The 21,249-nt window shown below is 49.8% G+C and overlaps 1 protein-coding gene across 4 annotated transcripts in view; it reads right to left on the reverse strand.

Annotated features, from left to right (window-relative positions):
• The window catches only part of SDCCAG8 (SHH signaling and ciliogenesis regulator SDCCAG8), a 1,515,443-nt gene that overhangs the window by 62,210 nt on the left and 1,431,984 nt on the right, over positions 1-21,249 (reverse strand). The gene's annotated exons all lie outside the window — the stretch shown is intronic.

Below are 21,249 nucleotides of genomic sequence, written 5' to 3' on the forward strand. Positions count from 1 at the left end.
GATTCCTTACCTTTGAATAGATGCCCAATCAATACAACCCCTAGTGGTGGGTCTGCGGACAAATTTAGACTAAGAAGTCCTGCATGACCGAACAGGTGAAGTGCCCGTCCCTGCGGTCCGGACTGTCCAGGCACTAATGCTTGGTAAACGTATGCAAAGACGCCCACGTTACTGCCTGACAGATGTCCAGGAATGGCCCTCCATAGGCAGTGGTCGCAGCCTTAGCTCTGGTGGAATGAGCTCTCAAGCCTTCAGGAAGCTGCTTTTTGGCCAGTGCAGAGCAGATCTTGATGCAGAGAAGGACCCATCAAGAGATGGTCCACATCTCCACCGCTCGACCTTTCTTTGCCCCAAAATAGCCCACGAAGAGTTGATTGTCCACCCGGAACTCTCCTGTGTGGTCAAGGTAGAACGACAAAGCTCTTTTTGGGTCCAGGCGGTAGAGTCGCGCCTCTTCTGTAGAGGGATGTGAAGGAGCGTAGAAAGTGGGCAAGGTGACAGTTTAGCCCACATGAAATGGTGTTACCACTTTTGGCAGAAAAGAAGCCCTAGTGCAAAGCCCCAGTTTGTCAGTAACAACTGACAGGAAGAGAGGCTTGGATGATAAAGTCTCACCTTTCTGGCTGATGTAATGGCCACAAGAAAGGCTGTTTTGATTGTGAGCTTCCCGAGGGGACAATCGTGTAAAGGCTCGAAGGGGGCACTCATCAGAAATGTGAGAACCAAATTAAGGTCCAACTGAGGCATAATGAAAGGGGAATGAAGGAACATATGTACAAGACCTTTGAGAAATCTATTTACAATGGGAGATTTAAATAAGGCGGGTTGGTCAGGCAGTCGCAAGAAGGCAGACAAAGCAGAAAGATACCCTGTCAGAGTGCTCAGAGCAGAGCCCTGCTGGACAAGGGTCAAAAGAAAAAGAAAAGTATCAGAGAGGGAGGCAGAAAGAGGGGCAATAGACTTTTCTGTACAAAATTATACAATTTGTTTCAATCTGCAGGTATATACTGTCTTGGTGGTGGGATGCCTGCCAGAATAACATTACAGGCTTCAGGAGGAAAGTCGAAAGCTATCGACTACCACCTCTAAATCTCCACTGATGAAAGCAAAGGGTTGACAGGTTCAGGTGGAGAACCCTCCCCTGCTGCTGCAATGTAAGATCCTACCGAAGGAGCAGCATGATGGGAGGATCGATGCTCATTTTTAGAAGCTCGGGATACCAGACTCTCCATGCCCAATTTGGCGCCACAAGCATGACTTAGGTCCAGTTGTTCCTGATCTTCTTGAGAACCCTGGACAGGAGTGGTATGGGCGGAAAGGCATACAGAAAGCCTGAGCTCTACCCGAGATGAAAAGCGTCTCCGAGCTAGAGCCGCCTTGGAAACTCCAACATGCAAAACTGCTGTTATTGCGCTTTCTCGGCAGAGGCTACCAGATCTAACTAAGGATCTCCACACTGTTGAAAGAGACCTTGTGCCATCTCTGGGTGGTGATGCCATTCGTGATGAGCTATGCTTCGATGGCTGAGTTTTTCTGCTTTGGCGTTCAGGAAGCCTGTCAGGTGCTGAATCAGCAGGGAAATGCCCTGATGTTCCAGTCCTGCCCAGAGGTGCAGAACCTCTTGACAAAGGGTCAATGGCACCACCCCGATCTGCTTGTTGCAGTACCACATGGCGGTAGTGTTGTCTGTGAACACTTGTACCAACTTCCCCTTAATTGAGGGATGAAAGGCTTACAACGCTAGTCTGATTGCTCGGAGCTCCAACAGGTTGATGTGGAGCCCAGATTCAGACCGAGCTTAGAGTCCGTTGTTGTCCACCTCTCCCAGAGGACTGCTCCATCCAAGGAGTGACACATCTGTCACTACTGTGAGATCTTATAGGGGAAGGGGGAGAGGGGTCTGACTCTGACCTAATCGCAGTTCAGTAGCCACCACTGCAAGTCCCTTAAAGTTACCTCCAAGATCTGGACCAACCCAGAGAGATTCCCCTGATGGTGCTCCCACTGGAACTTCAGGTCCCACTGCAGAGCCCGCATATGTTTCATTAGCAAGAGGCCATGAGGTCCAGCAGCCTCAGAGTCAGTCTCACCGAAATCCAGGCTAGAGGCTGAACATCAGTATCATATCTCGAATAGCTTGGACTTGCCGCTCAGGAGGCTAAGCCCAAAACTGCACTGTGTCCAGAACAGCTCAGATGAGAGGGAGCATCTGAGAGAGAGTCAGATGTAAGTTCAGCACATTGATAGTGAACCCAAGCGAATCCACCATAGTCTGGAGGTAGAAGACAACAGCCCGTCTTCAGCAGCCAGTGATCGAGATAGGGGAAGACTGGCCCTCCCATCTGCGCAGATGATCTGTGACCAACGCCATCACCTTGGTGAACACCCGAGGGGCGCTAGTAAAGCCAAAAGGGAGCACGATGAACTGAAAATGCTCATGACCTACCATAAACAGCAGGTAATGCTGATTGGCAGGCAGGACGGGGATATGAAAATACGCGTCCTGCAAGTCCAACACTACCATCTAGTCTCCTAAGTCCAGGGCAGACAAAACTTGAGCCAATGTGAGAATCTTCAATTTCTCCTTACTGAGGAAGTAGTTGAGGGCTCAGAGATCTAGGATAGGATGAAGGCCTTTGTCCTTTTTCGTAACAACAAAGTAGCAGGAACAGCAACCACAGCTTACTTCTGGCACTGGAACCCTCTCTGTGGCTCCCTTGGCCAAGAAAGCCATGACTTCCGGAGCAGTGATACATGAGCCTCCGTCAGCCTGTCTCGAAGGGGTAGTCTAGAAGGGGAGGGAGCAGGACCCACCTGTCTGGTGTTAGGGACTGCCAGTAGTGGAGGTGATGGCGAATCCTGCCACCAACTGGACGCCTATGATCTATAAGGGCAAGATAAGGGAGGTTTGGAGGCTGCAACTGCTGGGGGTGGAGGGGTGATGGCTGAACCAGCCCGCTGACTACTTAGCCTACAAGGCCGGTTTGAACTGTGTCCTTAACCACATAGAGAACGGGAAGCTTGTGTGGCTGGTATAGGGTTGGCACGGTTGAAAGCCTCTTCCGTGGCCATGGAAGGAGCGAAAGGCAGACTGAAGACATGGGGCAGCCAATAGGCCCACGGACTTGGCCATAGCCCTCCTCGCCTCCAAAGCGACGGGCGCCATCGACAGGCATATCTATGAGGTAAGCCTGGACATCCCTCGAAAAGCCTGATTTTCTCAGCCAGATGTGACATCTGAGAACCACCGTCGATTAAACTGTCCTGCCCAGTGAGTCGGTCGTGCCCAAGCCACAGCTTATTATGAACTACGCTGAGTCTCTCCCGCCTGTTACTGCTTGGGAGAGAATGGCCTGGCCTCATCTGGGACCTGTGGCAGCACTTGTGCAACCATTTCCCACAGCATGTGGGAATAGTGGCGCAATAAGCATGCAGTGTTCACTGACCGCAATGCAAGGCTGGCAGAAGCAAACATTATCTTACCCAAGCTGTCCAGCCTATTGGATTCCCTGTTTAGGTGAGCATCAGGAAACTCGCCATGGGAATCAGAGGCCAGGACCACTAAGCTCTCTGGGGTAGGGTGTTAGGTGAGGAAATGTGGGTCCCCTGGATCGAGGCGGTGGCAGCGGGCAATCATCCTATTCACAGGAGCCCCTGTGCTGGGTTTGGACCAGCTCCTCAGAAAAACGCCAGTGAGGGAATCGTTGAAAGGGAGTAGGGGTTCAGAGGAGACTACTCCTGGTTGCAACACCTCCAGCCAGGTGTTAGTCTTGACTGCCGCCAAGGGTAAACTGAGGTCTAGGACCTCAGCTGCCCTCCGCACCGCCATTGCATATGCAGCTCCCTCCTCTCTAACCACGGTATGAGTAGAAAGCATGCCAGTATCTGTCCAGTCTGCTGGCATCACCCAGTTCCTCACACCAGTCCATATTCTGCTCGTACTGGTTATCTAAAGGGTCCAGTGACCTATCCTACTCCTCTCCTAGGCCTAGCCCTTTAGAATACAGCTCAGGCTCTGACCTAGGATGTGGTGTCCTGTCGGCGCCGGAATGCCGGTCAACTCCAGCTCCGTGTTGTAGGGAATCAGAATGGAGTTGGCGCAGCCGTCAGCGCTGGGTGCATTGGTGCAGGGAAAGTACGCAATGGCAGAACCAGCGTTAGTTCGGATCCATGGGGGCCCGCCGGAGCCGTTGGTGTGGAACCAGATGGGGCCCCCTTCAACCCCACAGAGTCCAAAGGAGCATCCGGAGGGATCGCCTGCTCAAAAATGAGGCGCATGGCCTCATAGAACTCTTTGATTTGAGCGGGGGTCGCTCCGGCTAACAGAAAAAGTGCGGAGGCGCTGAGTCTGCCCAGGCGCAGGTTCCACGCAACCAGGATTTGAACACCGATGCGCCTTTGTCGCATCCGCCGACGGACAAGGAGAAATCAAAGCACCCTTTGACTTCTTGTGAATCTTGTGCCTCTTAGTTGAATGCCTGACGATCTTCAGTGGGACACAGAGGGTTCCTAGAACGGTCCAAAGACTTTCCTCCCGAGTGGGACCATGACTTCCGCAGAGTTACTTGCAGGGCTGCTAGCAGTTTTAGGGACCGCTCTTTCAAAGCCTTAGGTGAAATGGCCCAGCAGTCGGAGCATGACTTGGAGGCGTGGTTGCACTTCAAACACCACAAACACATGAGGTGCGGGTCCGTCACCAAAATGGTGCAGCGGGAGGCACCAGAGGGTTTAAACCCGGTCTTTCTAGATGACATCCTCAACGCAGAAGGAGGAAACTAATGACAAAACGTTGCAAAAATCCTGTCCAAAATTGACAAAGGGTTGCCCAATGATAGTGTGGTAGGTACCCTGGGTGGGAACCAAGGCACCCACCTTTGGTTGAGCAAGGCCCCAGGCGATGGTGTCCCCTGGATCGAAACTGGCCTGGGGAGAAGGGCCATGTGCTCCTCTTAGCCATAGCCACTTGACAGAATAGTAGCCTCCAGGTTCTACTTGGCTTGGGCCCAGAAGGAGAAGACCATAACCTGAGACCTAATCTAGCTCATCAAACTACAACTGCAAACCTGCAACTTCATTAACGTCACCAGATGTGAAAGGTGTCAAAAACATCCCAATGCCAGCTACGCATGACAGATGAATGTCCTACAATAAAGTTTGCCCCTATCTAGAGTTGGGATTGGTCACTCATGGATTCATGCCCTGTTCTATTCTGTCCTGAGGCCGATTGTAAAACAATACGGGCTGCATAAAAATAAAGTTTGCTCGTGCCTCTCATATCAAATACAGCCAGATCCCTTACAGGAATTGCCTGTAATTCAATACCCTTACTGTCCACATAATCTAACTACTCTGTCCACCACCTGGACAGGCATAGAATGACTTTTTGAAGAGAACTACTGCTCACTGCTGGCCACTGGAGGACTACTTTAGTTTAGTGCACCTCAGCAGGTCCTAGGCTAGCCATAAAATATGAACATTCCTAAACATCATCTAATGACATTCACAGAAAAGATGACAATAACGCAGCCTAACCTGGCAGATCTCTGACCCTCTGCCATCTCACCAATGCCTGATAGGGTCCATAAGACCTCTTATTGGACAACGCTAAGTGGTAACCATCAAGATGTACTGTGGAAATGCAAGGACACCATAGAGGGGCCTGCAGAGTCAATCAAGGCTGCCTGCATACTAATAACCAGAAACTGTGTATTTATCTTTAACACCTCTTGAAACAGCATTCCATTAATTGCTGCATTCCGTAACACAATACCCACACTTCCGTGGTCATCAAGCATGATGTGGAAACACAACAACTTTCCAACCACATCCTACATAGTGTAACCTGCTACTGATGCAGGCAAGCTCTTCAGTGCCCCACAACGTAGTAATAAGCGCTAACAAAATATAGCAATACAATACAAATTAATACTAAGTGGGAGGGAGACCCCTTTTCTGAAGGAACTCTTAAGTGCCGGATGGGCATGTAACATTTGTGTCCTGCTTTCTATTAAGCACAGAGGTTTGTGGCCTAAATGAAGAGGTCAATTGAGAACTGCCTACATAAGTTCATAAATAGTACTTGGATTAGCAAGAATCGAGGGAGGACTATTTATGTTAGGGATGACTAGGAGGACTGCAAATATTCAAGTAATTTATTTGAAGCTGTTTAACTGGCTATATCATCATATTATATCAACTGGACCACTGTACATATTTCATAAAAACACTGTTATGGTGCTTCCTGATGGTTGAAAGATAACTTCCATTAATACATTTTGAGACAGGTCTATAATTTAGCCACGAAAAGAAAAGCAACCAATGTACAAATCGTCACCTATTGAAAACCAAGACCTCGCTAGCCCAAATGGAGACATACATACGACAGAAACACTGATGCACACTTCATCCAATCCTCAAACCAAGACCACAGCTATGTTGAGACTAAATTATCGCTCTAGATGTAGTCACTGAAAGCGGTGTTTGAGAACCAAATATCACAAAATAAATTGTCTATACCATGGCTAAAATGTAGTACACCGCTGGATATATTACAAATTTAGCATACTGTTCATTTCTTTCAATGTTTTAGCTGAAAGTATTACAACCAGCAGAGATAACACAAACCCTGTTTATATGCCCGGCCCACTCGGCACAAGCACCCTGGGGGGTTCCCTGCTCATCAGTCACAGACGGCCTTTGGAGTACACATCAGTCGGGACTGGAAACTGATTTTCTGACCGGATTTATTTGTGCTTTAAAGACTGTATGGGACTGATGAGAGGACCAAAGTGGCTCTCTGCGGTATCACTCTTCAGTTCCATCACCTGCCTGGTCCTAATGTAGGTCTAGAGTGATTTTAATGCGCTCCGACACTGTGACTATTAGGAAATCACCTGCAAAATAGTTCAACAGCAAGACCCAATGATTTCTAAATACCTACTCTGTACTTGAAACATGCTGGGATACCTTTTCCTTCCCCGGGATTAGTCATAGCATACCATACTAATCCATCCCGATGGAGGGTCTGACTACATCACCAGCTCAGAACCATCTGTTTGGACACTTGAATTAACATCGAAACCATTTTCGGTGACCTTCATCTTGGAACCCCAAATTGCCTCCGTTAGAAATTGGGTTCTTGGTTGACTAGGGTATGAGCCCTGGTCACGTAGCAACCATACTTCTATTCAGGGTAAGACGCAGGAAATCTCTGAATTAGCCTAAGCTCAACTTCTGGTAGCTTGGCACAGAGCAGTCAGGCTTAACTTTAGCGAGCAGTCAGGCTTAACTTTAGCGGCTGTGTGTGAAGTATTTGTGCAACACTTTAAACAGTAAATCAGTGAAAACACCACACAAAAAGATTCCACACTAAGGTAGAAAAATAACTCTGATTTTAATAAATAAAACAAGAACAGTAGGACAAAAATTGAGTTAGAGATATTGATTTTTAAAGTTTATAGTGAAAAAAAGCACCAAGAAGCATAAAGCGCTACTGGGAATATCTGGTTGCACCGGATATGTACCAAGTCACAAGTTCAGGAAGTGCGGGCCAGCTACAGGGACCCAGTTTAATTTGCAAAACAAAGTACTTTAAATCCTGGTTGTGGAGCATTGCGTGCGTCCATGCTTAAGATACGCCGTGCAGCAGAGGCAATACGTAGGTTCTGAAGTGCGACGAGGCTGCCGTGGGAGTCCCGTTGTGTCAAAGATCCTGTCGTTGAAGCTGCGATGCAGAGTTTCAGCGTCATCATTAAGCCTGGTGTTGATGAAGGCCACGAGGAGCTTGTGCTGGGAAAAGTGCTGTGCTGCAGCCAATGCATCGGTCCCAAGATGCGTGAGGCGGCAGCAATGTGAGTCTTTTGCGACCAGTCCAATGTAAGCAGGAGCGATGCGTCAGGTTCTGCTCGGGAATACGCTGCTCAGCCAAGGAGATGCGTCGGTTCTGCTCGGGGATGTGTCGATCAGCAGAGAAGATGCGCCGGTTGCGCTGGCAAGCACATTAGGCCCACTTACAAAGGTCCAGGACTGGGATGGCACCACTTGGCAGTTTAGACTTACAGATGGCAGAGTCCAGGTGCAGGGGTTGGAAGCCTGTTATGCCCATGAGACTTCAAATCAGGATGCCAGCCAGCTACCCCTTGGAGTCACTCTGGGTTCTGTGGAGATGCAGGTCCAGCCCTCCTCACCTAGGCAAGAGAACAGCAGGCAGTAGATTAGCACAGCAAGGCAGGAGTACAGCAGGGTGCCGTTCGGCAGAGTGGCTAACCTTGAGCAGCACAGCAGTCCTTCTTCCTGGCAGAGTATCCACAGGTTCAGATGTGTACTGAAGTGGTGAAGTCTTAGGTCCAGTAATTATACCCAGGGGTGCCTTTGAAGTGGGGGAGACTTCAAAGACATGCCTTTGAAGTGCACAAGGTCCGCCCTTCCTGCTCTGCCCCCAGACTCAATACAGGGGGGTATGCAGCCCTATGTGTGTGGACAGGACACAGCCTATTCAGGTATTAGTGACGCTGTGCCCAGATCCTCCCTCCCAGCCTGCCAGGATGGCCCATCAAGTCATACTTAAGCTCCCATTGTGTGTGTCTAGGAGAAATAAACAAAGCCCAACTACATCCAATCATGTGATCAGAGACAGGCTACAGGCACCAAATTGCTAAAGCAAGAAAATGCCAACTTTCTAAAAGTGACATTGTCAGTATTGTAATTTTAAATCCGACTTCACAAGATTCCAGAGACACCAAACCTGGATCAATCATATCTTCCCATTTGGGAATTACAATTATAAAATAGAATAAGGTAATCCCAATGTCATACTGTGGAAGATGAAAGCCTTGCTCTAGTGAAAAAACAAATTAAAGTGTTTTTCTCTACCAGGACATGCAAAACATAAAAGTAATGCCGTGTTTTACAAACATATTGCACCCTGCCCTCTGGGTTCTCTGGAGCTTACCTTAGGGGAGACTTAGAAGTATAAAAAGGGAAGGTTTGGCCCTGGGAAGGTTTGGGACTGGCAAAAGGTTTATTTTGCCAGATCAGCATGGCAGTGTAAACTGCACGCACAGGCTCTGCAATGGTAGCAACAAGACGTGGTTAAAGTGCTACTTAAGTGGGCGGCACAATCAATGCTGCAGGCTCACTAGTAGCATTTAATCACAAGAACTGGGTATAGGAAGTACCACTTTGCTAGAGACTTAGAGCTAACTTAAATATGCCAATTAGGAATGAGCCAATGTTACCATGTTTAGAGGAGAGCGCTCAGAGTCCTAAGGCCCACAAAAAATAATTCAGCAAAAAGTAGGAGGATGAAAGCAAAAATGTTTGGGAGTGAACATGCAGCAAGGGCCATTTTCCATTACAATCCACCTCCAACCTAAAGCCAGGGTAGACTAATCAATACCTTGATGGACTTCCCTCCTTAGACAATAGAATGTGGACAATGGTCCTTTACTGCAGGGGCACGTGTCAGTTCTATGTCTCTCTGAACTCAGTTGGATCCCTCTGTCTATACTCTCCTGAGCCACTTGAACTGACCCATGGGGAACCCTTCTCCTCCTCTGTGGACACCATCCGTCCAGCACATAACCTTAACCTGCTCATAGATTAATCTCAGTAGGCAGACTGTACCACCATGGCAAACAAAGTGATGTGACCCATTCCACCCCTTGGATCAGACTTCTGTCCCCAGCTCAACTCTGTCCATAAGGACAACAACCAACAAAAACCACTGACAGCTGTCAGGAGCCAGGCCACAGGTAATCCACTGCCAGGTGGCAGTCCTAAGTGGGGATATTGGGTAGACCTCTCTTTCAGCAATGCTGCTGGCAAGGAGTTATCTATGGGCTCCTAAGAGTACCCTGACCTCTGAGGTTTCTTAGGGCTGGGGGCAGTTGCCGCTGGTGTTTTGCACCCAACTTCCACTCTACCTCTCACCAGTTCAGGGGTGGCATCCTCAAACTGGTTCTTCAACCCAGGGTCTGAACTCTTAGGCTGAACAAGTGCCAGGCAAGCCAGGACTTCAAAGGGGGAACCATCACACCCTTGAAGGGTGACACACACTGTCTGTGTCAGGTAAGAGTCTGCCTGGCATAGGTCCCCAGCCCTCTGTTCCTATGGCAGCGCATGAAGCCCCTCCTGGTCAGAAGTGGCCTCACGGGGCTTGGCTGGCAGCTGGCGAAGATGGCCGCAAGTTAAATGAGCTGCGTTAGCCGAAAGCCTTAAGCCCCATTAAATCCATCATAATCCGCTATCAGCGAGGGCACTGACTGCAGGAAAAAGGAAGGCTTTGTCGAGGCTCCTCCACAGGCTGGCGAAATACCGCTTTTGAGGCAGCCGATCCTGGAAACAAGAACAAGCGCAACAGGAAGGCAAGATGGCGGTGCCCGCTGGGTAGCGGGAGATGCGGAAGCCGACGGGTCACGCCAGAGGCGAGATCGCCTGCCTGACTACAATGACGATGACCGTATTCCTTGTTCCAACCAGAGAGTCTCAAGGAAACGTGTACCCTGAGTTGTGTACCGGTGGCTCTGGGCAAACTCCAGGCAGGGTGGCCCCGACGACATCCACAGGTGGAAGAGTCGTCTAAGCGCCTGCCCCGGCTTGTGGGGCATGTGGTGGGCAGAGAGCGCACAGAGAGGCAGCATGTGGGGCGGCTGCACCAGGGAGCGGTGAGTGATAGCGACCGCAGCGTGTGCACAGCGAGTCTCACCGGCTGGCGGAGACACTGAGCGAAGCTGAAGAAGGGCGACCCAATGCAAGGTATACAACAGCCCTCTCTGGGGGGTTCTGCCAGTGGAAAAGAGGCACCAACTGGGAACCGTATACAGGTGGGGAGTCCGGAGCCTGTGACGGAGACTCAGAGGCCACATGTGGACCCCACATTCAGGCCTGGACTCCTGGACGCTGACTGCGAGTCAGTTAGTAGCACAAGGGCTGCGGCTTCTAAGCCTAGAGGCTGCATGATGGCAGAATGAAGATCTAGGCTGGACAGCTGAGCAACCCAACTTCCAACAAAGCTTGTGACTGGCCTGTGTGGGCCTGAGCTCTGACTCCTGGAGGACAGGGCTCCCTTTCCCAATTGAAACAGCCCGGCGGAGCAGTGAAGCAAAGCCTGGAGAGGTGCGTCGTGCCTCCTGGTAGCGACACTAAGGAGGGGCTTAAAACCGTGGCCTGGGGGAACCCGCATAGATGCGAAAATAGACAAGCAGGCAGGAAGAGAAAGGTGCGCATGTCCGAGAGTAGCAGTGTGGAACTACGTAAGAGTGGACGAAGCGGCGATGCCCTGCGAACTCGGACAGGGAGTCCGGAGGCAACCAGGCGACAGGGGGCCTGAAGACAGGGTGCTTTACTGAGGGACAGGGCCGGCCCCCATGAATTCTACCATCCCAGACTAACAAGTTACTTACCTTCGGTAACGCTTTTACTGGCGGATACAGTATCTGCCTGTGGATTCCTCACCTTATGAATATTGCCTGCACCAGCATTCCGCAGAAACTTTTTCCTAACTCTACAAGCCGACGAGGTCGCCACAAAGCTATGGCTTCGCATGCGGCTCCGCATGATGTCACTGGAGCCATAAGAGGGCCACATCGTCGTAAATACATCAGTTCCACTCATTTTTTCCGTGCCACCAAGGCGAAACGGGAGGACCGACCATATAGACAATGCAGACATAGTACACAGTATTCACACAAATACACACAGTGTAAAGTGAAAAAGGAAGGCAAAAGAAAGCAAGCATTTCCTATAAGCCTACACAAAGGCAAACAGAGTCAATACAGAATAACAATATGAAACATATCAACGAATACATGTTTTAAGGTATAAAAGGGTGGACAACGGGAAGGAGGGCGGGTCAGTGAAGAATCCAAAGGCAGACAGTGTATCCACCAGAAAAAGCGTTACCGAAGGTAAGCAACTTGTTCTTCTGATGGATACATCTGCCTGTGGATTCCTCACCTTATGAATAGAATCCCACAGCAGTCCCACTCCCGGAGGAGGGTGTCCACCCTTCTATACCAAAAAGTCCTGCAAAATAGAGCGCGCAAAATGGCCGTCCATCCTCACCTCAGAATCTAAGCAGTAATGCTTCGCGAAAGTGTGGAGGGAGGCCCAAGTTGCGGCCTTACAGATGTCCAGCACAGGAACACTTTTGGACAAGGCAGAAGTAGATGATTTAGCCCTGGTAGAATGAGCTCTAATGCCTTCAGGAGGCTCCTTACCAGCCAGAGCGTAGCAGATCTTGATGCACAAGATGATCCACCTGGATAGAGTGCGCTTGTGCACCGCCTTGCCCTTCATGTGTCCAACATAGCCCACAAAGAGGTGATCGTCCAATCGCAGGTCCTTAAATCTATCCAGATAGAAACTAACAGCCCTCTTAGGATCCGAGCGGTGCAGCCTCTCCTCCTCCTTGGAAGGGTGAGGGAAGGATAGAAAGTAGGGAAGGTAATGGACTGCCCGAGATGGAAGGGAGTTACAACCTTAGGCAGAAAAGCAGCCCTGGTCCTGAGAACTATCCTTTCAGCATGAATAGTCAGAAACGGAGGCTTAGAACTCAAAGCCTGAAGTTCACTCATCCTCCTGGCTGGGGTGATAGCCACAAGGAAGACCGTTTTGAATGACAGCAGTCTCAAAGGACAACTATGCATAGGTTCAAATGGGGAACCCATTAAGAAAGTTAAAACTAGATTTAAATCCCACTGGGGCATAATGAAGGGAGTAGGCGGAAACATATTAGTAAGGCCCTTAATAAACCTTAAAACAATCGGAGATTTGAAAAGAGACGGCTGATCAGGCAAACAGAGAAATGCCGATAAAGCCGACAAATAACCTTTAGCAGTAGCCACAGCACAACCCTGCTGGGCCAAATGCAGCGAAAAACAAAGAACATCAGAAAGATGAGCTTTTAAGGGATCAATAGACCTCTCTCCACACCATTTAACAAATCTTGACCACCTGTAGAAGTAAATGGACTTGGTGGAGTGTCGCCTGGCTGATAAAATAACATCCACCACGTCAGGCGGGAGAGAGAAAGAGTTCAGATTGCCACGTTCAATCTCCAGGCATGAAGGTGCGGGCTCTGGAGGTGGGGGTGTAGACCCTGCCCCTGCGAGAGGAAGTCTGCCCTGAGAGGGAAATGGAGCGGAGGGTGCGATGAGAGGTGAAGTAGATCTGTGCCTTCTTGGCCAATCTGGGGCGATCAATATGACTTGGGCCCGGTCTTGGCAAATCTTCCCAGAACCCGAGGAATCAAGGGTATGGGAGGAAACGCATAAAGGAGTTGTGAGCTCCAACTCAACTGAAACGCGTCCCCCAACGCCCCCTGCATTGGAAACTAGAGACTGCAGAATGACGGGCAATGAGCGTCTGAAGAGTGGCAAACAGGTCCACCCGAGGAGTCCCCCACGTCCAGAAGATGTGTCAAACTACCTCCGGATGAAGCCTCCACTCGTGGTCGGTGGTGAACTGCCGACTGAGACTGTCCGCACACACGTTGAGCACCCCAGCCAGATGATTTGCCATCAAGCAAATCCGATGGTCCTGAGCCCAGGACCAAAGCCGCAACGCCTCCCTGCAGAGACAGTACGACCCCACTCCTCCCTGCTTGTTGACATACCACATCGCGGCCGTGTTGTCCGTCAGGTCTTGAACCGACTGACCGCGAAGGGAAGGGAGAAAGGCCTTGAGCGCCAAACGTATCGCCCGCAATTCCAGAAGATTGATATGAAGCAATCTTTCCTCTGGAGACCAAAGACCCTTGATCTCCAGATCCCCCAGATGAGCACCCCACCCTAGAGTAGAGGCATCCGTTATCACTGGGGCCACCGAGGGAGGAAGATGAAAGGGCTTTCCTTGAGACAGATTGCCCTCCATGCTCCACCAAGACAGATCTGCTGCAGCTTCTCTGGAGATCCTGACTGACTCTCTGAGATCTCTGTTGTGCTGGTGCCACTGCCTGCGGAGACACCACTGGAGCGCCCTCATGTGCCAGCGTGCATGGTTGACCAACAGAATGCAGGAAGCGAACAGACCGAGCAGGCGAAGGACCTTCAGAACTGGAACAACCACTCCATTGTGAAACAAAGGAATCATTTCCTGAATGTCAAGAATCCTTTGCGGAGGAGGAAAAGCTCGACACACAGTGGTATCGAGTACTGCCCCTATGAACAGGATGCGTTGAGAGGGCACCAGGTGAGATTTGGGCACATTTATCGAAAAACCCAATCTGAACAACACCTGAGCCGTTACCTGCAGATGACGACGCAGCATCTCTGACGACTCTGCCTTCATAAGCCAGTCGTCCAGGTAAGGAAAACAGGGATCCCTGACCTCCTGAGATGGGTAGCCACCACCGCCACTACCTTGGTGAAGACTCGAGGTGCAGTAGTAAGACCAAACGGCAGGACCGCAAACTGGTAATGTTGCGAACCAACCATAAACTGGAGATACTTCCTGTGCGACTTCAGGATTGGGATGTGAAAATACGCATCCACAAGTCGATGGACACCATCCAGTCCTCTTGTTGCAGCGCCTGAAGAACCTGCGCTAGGGTGAGCATCTTGAACCTCTCCTGCTTGAGAAACAGATTCAAGATTCTGAGATCCAGGAAGGGTCGTAACCTGCCATCCTTCTTGGGAATCAGGAAATACCGGGAGTAGCATCCCTGACCCCTTTCCTGCTCCGGAACCACCTCTATCGCACCTTTTTGTAACAGGACAAGAACCTCCTTCTGAAGAAGAATTAAATGATCCTACGTGTAAAACCCTTGGCAAGGAGGGTAAGGAGGAGGGAATTCCCTGAAGGGAAGGGCGTACCCATTTTCTACCAGATCTAAAACCCAAATGTCCGAAGTGACCAATTTCCAATCCTGTAGAAAATTGGTAAGCCGGCCCCCCACAGGACCTGCATGATCCAGGATGGCGGATCTAGGGCCGCTTTCCTGCATTACCAGGAGTAGTTGGGGAGGAAGAGGAGGAGGAGTTGGAAGAAGGCTGACGACCCGCTCCACAAAGGCGACCTCTACCCTTACCCATGTAGGACTTGTACAAGGGGTTTTGTTGCTGTTGCTGCTGCTGTGGCTGACGGGAACCACGAAGGGAAGATTTCCCAAAGCCACGGTATCTTCTATAGCCATAACCCCTTGCCTGAGACTATAGGCCCAAGGATTTCGCTGTGGCCTTACTGTCTTTGTACCTTTGTAAAGCAGAGTCAGCTTTTTCTCCAAAAAGCCTAGATCCGTCAAAGGGAAGATCTAGAAGGGCAGCCTGTACACCAGGTGAAAACCCAGAAGACCTTAGCAATGCATGCCTTCTTGTAGCAATTGATGAGCCCATCACCCTGGCAACCGAATCTGCCGTGTCCAGGCCAGACTGGATGACTTGGCGAGCCGCAGCCTGTGAGTCTGCCAGTACCTCACTGAAATTTCCCCGGTCTTCCTCAGATCATTTTGGAAGAAGCTGCTTGGCAGAGTCCATAAGGGCATGAATGTATCTACCCAACAAACAGGTAGCATTGGTGGATTTCAAAGCCATACTCACTGACGAGAAGACCTTCTTTGCAGATTGTTCAAGTTTCTTGGAATCCCTGTCAGCAGGAGCCTGCGGAAAGGCGCCCGCAGACTGCTTTGAACATGAAGCCTGCACCACCAAACCCTCAGGCGAAGGATGAGAAGAAAGGAACACAGGATCTCCAGGAGCATACCTGTACCTTCTGGACACCGACCTTGAAACTGCAGGAGCAGAAAGAGGATTGCGCCAAACCTCAAGGATCGGCTCCGCCATGGGAATCATTGAATGGTAAGAGTGGCTCAACCACAGAGGACGGAGAATGAAGCACCTCTGTGAGCAGATTAGGCTTATACTCCACCATAGGGAGCTGCAGATCCAAGAGCTCTACTCTACGGGGAGGTGTCAAATCCACTTGCCTCACACAGACCCTCGAACATATCCTCAGACTCATAAAATTCACCTTCCTCCATTTCTTCAGCCTAGTACTGTTCCTCCTCTAGCAACCTCTGCGCTTCTCTCCTCGAGCGCATCTTCGGTTGCGGCATCGGCGGCGCCACATGCGGCGTCGATGGCTCTGGGAGCGGCGTCGAAGGGGGATTCGCAGCAGCAACCTGCATCAAACGAATCCAAGAAAAAGGTTCGCCGGATGGAGCTGCACACTGCACATTCGGCGTCGACATCCTCAGAGCCGGAAATTGCCATGACGGGGTAATCGGCATGAATAGCACAAAGGGGGCCTGAGGATATTGGTGAGGCACACCCAAATTAAATGCCAGAGGACCCACGGGACCCGAAGGTGCACCAGAAGGGTATGAGGCCCTGGAAAACACACCATACATCCCATTTAAAAAATGTGAGGGATCCGAACCCGGCACCGGGAGTGAAGGATACCGAACCAGTTCGAGATCCAATCGAGGCACCTCCGGATTCGGAACCACCAGGGTCTCAGGCGGAGCCACAGGAGCAGAAGGCGCCTCAGCATGAGCCGGATTCGACAAACCTTCCAGAGCGGGAGAAGATCTCGGCATCGGAGACTGCGCCGGAGTCCCCTTATACTAAGGAGAATGGGCCGGAGTCACATGAGGAGACACTGATGGTGAAGGAGAGACGAAGTCCTTAACACGAAGTCGAGGAGCTGGAGAAGGCGACCTCAAAGCCACAGGCTTCGACAAACGGCGCTGAGATCCATGCCTCTTGTACTTCCTCTTCGAATCTTGTGAAGTCGACGACCTCGACTTCGAACGTTTTCGACCCCTTTTTTCTTTTCTCACTTTAGCCATGTACAGCTTGGCTTCTCGTTCCTTCAAGGCCTTCGGGTTCATCTTTCTACAGCAAGGACAGCCCTCGACGTCATAATCTGAAGATATGTTTAAGGAACAAGGGTACCCCAGTGGTAAGACCAGGGGTCGTTTAAGGCGGTGCGTAGAACAAAGGTCTAGTAGAGGCCAAAAAAGGTCCTCGGGTAGCCTAGGCTACTAATGATTTAAAAGTAGTGTTAGTCAAATGAAATAATACAACAAAGTCCCGGAGGGACTTTTATATTCAATATATGTTGGGACGCAAGGTTTGAAATGACAACTCATTTATTATCTTCATAAATAGAGTATCATGTACTTCAATAATAGTTCTAGTGCTCACACATACAGTGGACGTGCGTGAAGTGGGGAAGTAATCGTGACATTTAAAAATACATCGCATTGAAAAACAACAACAATAATAATCTTCAAAACTCCTAAATCAGTTGAATGCAGTAATGAAGTTTTAGTTGGCGAGGTCGACGACGTTTCGATCTTATGAAACTGAGATCCTCATCAGGACAAGAGAGTGTGAGGAGAAAGAATTTGGGTAGAGCGTGCTCAGAAGGCCACGTCAATGGGTCTAGGTTGAGTCCGTAGGTGGGTGCGTCAGCAGTTGAATTAATAGTGCAGAGGGGTTGGGGAAGCCGTAGCGATTAGGGCAGCAACAGGTGCGGTTAGAGAGGGCATCTGGAATTAGGCAGAGTGCCTGTCTTGCACCGGAAGTTTAGAGAGCCGCGACTGAACGTATGGTTCAGTTCGGGAGTCTGTGGTGATTCGGGAGAGAAATGATTTCCGGCTGGCGTTCGGATCTCTCCGGTGCATCCCACCGACTGCTTCCACGGGACTCAAGTAAACGACCGCGAACACCAGCCGGAAATCATTTCTCTCCCGAATCACCACGGACTCCTGAACCGAACCATACTAATCACTACGGCTTCCCCAACCCGTCTGCACTATTAATTCAACTGCTGACGCACCCACCTACGGACTCAACCTAGACCCATTGACGTGGCCTTCTGAGCACGCTCTACCCACCAAATTCTTTCTGCTCACACTCTCTTGTCCTGATGAGGATCTCAATTTCATGAGATCGAAACGTCGTCGACCTCGCCACCAAAAACTCCATTACTGCATTCAATTGATTTAGGAGTTTTAAAGATTATTATTGTTGTTGTTTTTCAATGCGATGTATTTTTAACCCCTTCGGTGCCACGCCCTTTCCCCCTCCTGTGCCGGGCGTTTCCCACGTGGGTGGGTTTCATGACGAGATAGTCTCGTCATGGGCACAGCGCGACCGTGCTCCATGACGAGACTATCTCGTCATGGGCACAGAAGAGGTTAAATGTCACCATCACTTTCCCACTTCACGCACGTCCACTTTATGTGTGAGCACTAGAACTATTATTGAAGTATATGATACTCTATTTATGAAGATAATAAATGAGTTGTCATTTCAAACCTTGCGTCCCAACATATATTGAATATACAAGTCCCTCCGGGACTTTGTTGTATTATTTCATTTGACTAACACTACTTTTAAATCATTAGTAGCCTAGGCTACCCGAGGACCTTTTTTGGCCTCTACTAGACCTTTGTTCTACACACTGCCATGATATGAGGATAGACACCACAGGCAGTCCTCATGGGGGTCAGTGATCGACATATGACCCCCGCACTCTTTACAGGGCTTGAAACCAGACTTCCTTGGAGCAGACATGCCGAAGCCACAGAAGGAAACCAGACAAATACAAAGTATCCAGCAGAAAGTATGGAGAGTCCGTAGAAAAAACGTTAGCGTCGACAGTTCGGAAAAAAGGGAACTGACGTCATCATGCCAACATGGCCCTCTTATGGCTCCAGTGACGTCATGCGGAGCCGCGTGCGGAGCCATAGCATTGTGACGACCTCGTCGGCGTGGAGAGCTAGGAAAAAGTTTCTGCGGAATGCTGGCGCTGGGGATATTCATAAGGTGAGGAATCCACAGGCAGATGTATCCATCAGAAATTCAGGACAATAGTTTGTACGAAACACGCGGGAACAGGCCAGTCAAATCAAATAGACAAATACACAGTAACAATGAGCAAAGAGGGAAGCTCTGCCAGAGCGGGCGCACAGGCCGGGGAGGAAGGGCCCTCCCTAAGAGACATTATGCTAGCAATCAGAGAGCTGCAGGGTACACTGGAGCCAAAGCTAGACTCCGTGACGGAGGAGGTAAACTTGCTTCGGGCAGACTTACGGAAGTTGGCAGACAAGGTGTCCACTGCAGAGATAAGCATCGAGGGCCTGCAGTCCAAAACGAAACATCCGGAGGACCAGGTGAATACGCTAACAAAAAAACAGGCAGAGATCCTAGCTAAGCTGGGAGACCAGAGGGCAGGACTCGTCGAAACACCATCCGAGTAGTAGGAGTTCCAGAAGGAATGGAGGGGCCATCGATGGACCTATTCCTGGAGGACCTCATCCTGAACAACCTCAAGCCGTGGCGCCTGTCCGCATTCTTCTCTGTGGAAGGATCACACCATGCATTGGGACTTCGTGTGCGTCCGGGGGCCCCCTCTCGAACGATCATAGCACGAATACTGAACTTTAGAGACAAGGGATGCCATCCTGCAGATGGTGTGCCAAGTGGGTGATCTACAGCATGAAAATGCAGTCATCCGCTTCTTTCCTGACTTCACGCTATAGGTGCAGCGCCAAAGGCAAACCTTTGATGCAGTAAAAAGAGCCCTCCGAGCACAAAACATGAAGTACATGATGCTGTTCCCAACGAAGCCCAAGATTCTTGACAGAGGGAAAGCTTACTTTTGCATGACATCAGAAGAGGCAAGTGACTGGCTGGAGGGCTGGCGTACGGTGGGGCAGAAAAGGGGAAATGCCCGGCCGCCTGCCGCAAAAGGCTGAGATCGGGAGCAGCAAGAGACAGATCCCGCATCTGACAAACCCACAAAGCGTCAAAGAACAGTTAAGTGACCGAGAGGAAGGTCTCTCGCCATCGGCGACACTCCCATACCCTTATAGGGTAGAGGTGGGATGAAGGGTCGCAAGGGTGACTATGATAGCAGATAAGGGTGATGGGACACTGAGATGTGGTCAATGTAAAAATGGTTGTGGGGACTCGCAATGTCTTTGTTCAATGTATAATTTATCTGCTCAAGGCAAGCAGACAGAGAAGCTGTCATGAAGAATGAAGGCGTAAGAAACAGTCCGATAGCGTTATCATTCGTTCATGTGCAGGAGGCTGGCTCCCACCCCCTCATCGATTGTTAACATTACTCACTTAGGGGAACAGGCACTCTGCATGTTGGGGAGGTGTGAGGTTAATCACTCACCTAGCAGGGCTGCAGGGAGGGTGGTGTTGGGTAACTTGTTTATATTGTTTATATTTTTTGTTTACTACTACACCATTGCTCAAGATGAATATGGTTGTATTAGGGAGGGACGATCCACGACTAGGGACTGCTATGACTGCAAGAGTAGGAGACACAACTAATATTCGAGTCTGGGCCTGGAATGTTAACGGTCTGGGAGACAAAATCAAAAGAAATCTTATCCTCCAGTACATCAAGCGGCATTCCGTAGATGTAGCGATGATACAGGAGACACATACAAAGCCCTGGACCAATTTGGGTAATGACTGGCTGCTAGGGAAGAGGAAATATATTGAATCGGAATGCATTACCGTTCACAAATGATGGTATCTGGTCAGACGATGACGGTTGTTGCATTGCAGTAGCGAGCAAGTGGGAGGGGTGCTTCATAGTGCTATGCTCGTTCTATATTCCTCCGAGGCTGCAGGCGGCAGTTCTTTCCAAGGTAAGCACGATCCTAGTTGGGCTCCCAGCGGGTATTCTTTTGATGGGGGGGAGACACCAACACAGTTCTAGATCCTGAACCGAACCGCTCCAATCCACAGGCGGGCCAGACAGGAGAGCGGACCCTCTCTGTAATGATGAATCTGTCCACCAGGAAGGTTTATAGTCAATGATTTGACAGTATAGTAAGATCCATAACACAGCACCAACACTTCTTCCGTTGCTCTCTCTCCCTCTGGAATGAGTGATCATCATCCGATGCATCACTCCATTCCATGACATGGAGAGTATTCTAAACTACAGATCACAACACATCCCCTTCCCAATAAACAAACAACAACACAAACCAACAATAAAATTCTAATCCACAAAAGCACAACAAAACAACTACAGAAAATGACACTCTGCAAGGAAACATTAATTAAGCAGAGCAGGTAAAAATGAGCACTAGCGCAGCATGCAATTTCACTGCTATAGCCACAGTATAGCAGCTGCACAGACAATAAAATAACATTAATACAACACGTAGTCCTTCAATTTGATGGGCACCCTCCTACACCTTGGAGAATGAGATCTAGATTCCCCTCTATCAAGGGCACTATTGTCAACAGGACTACCCATACCAGACAAAGC

This window comes from Triturus cristatus, chromosome 6 (assembly GCF_964204655.1).
Source record: "Triturus cristatus chromosome 6, aTriCri1.1, whole genome shotgun sequence".
Lineage (NCBI taxonomy): Eukaryota > Metazoa > Chordata > Amphibia > Caudata > Salamandridae > Triturus > Triturus cristatus.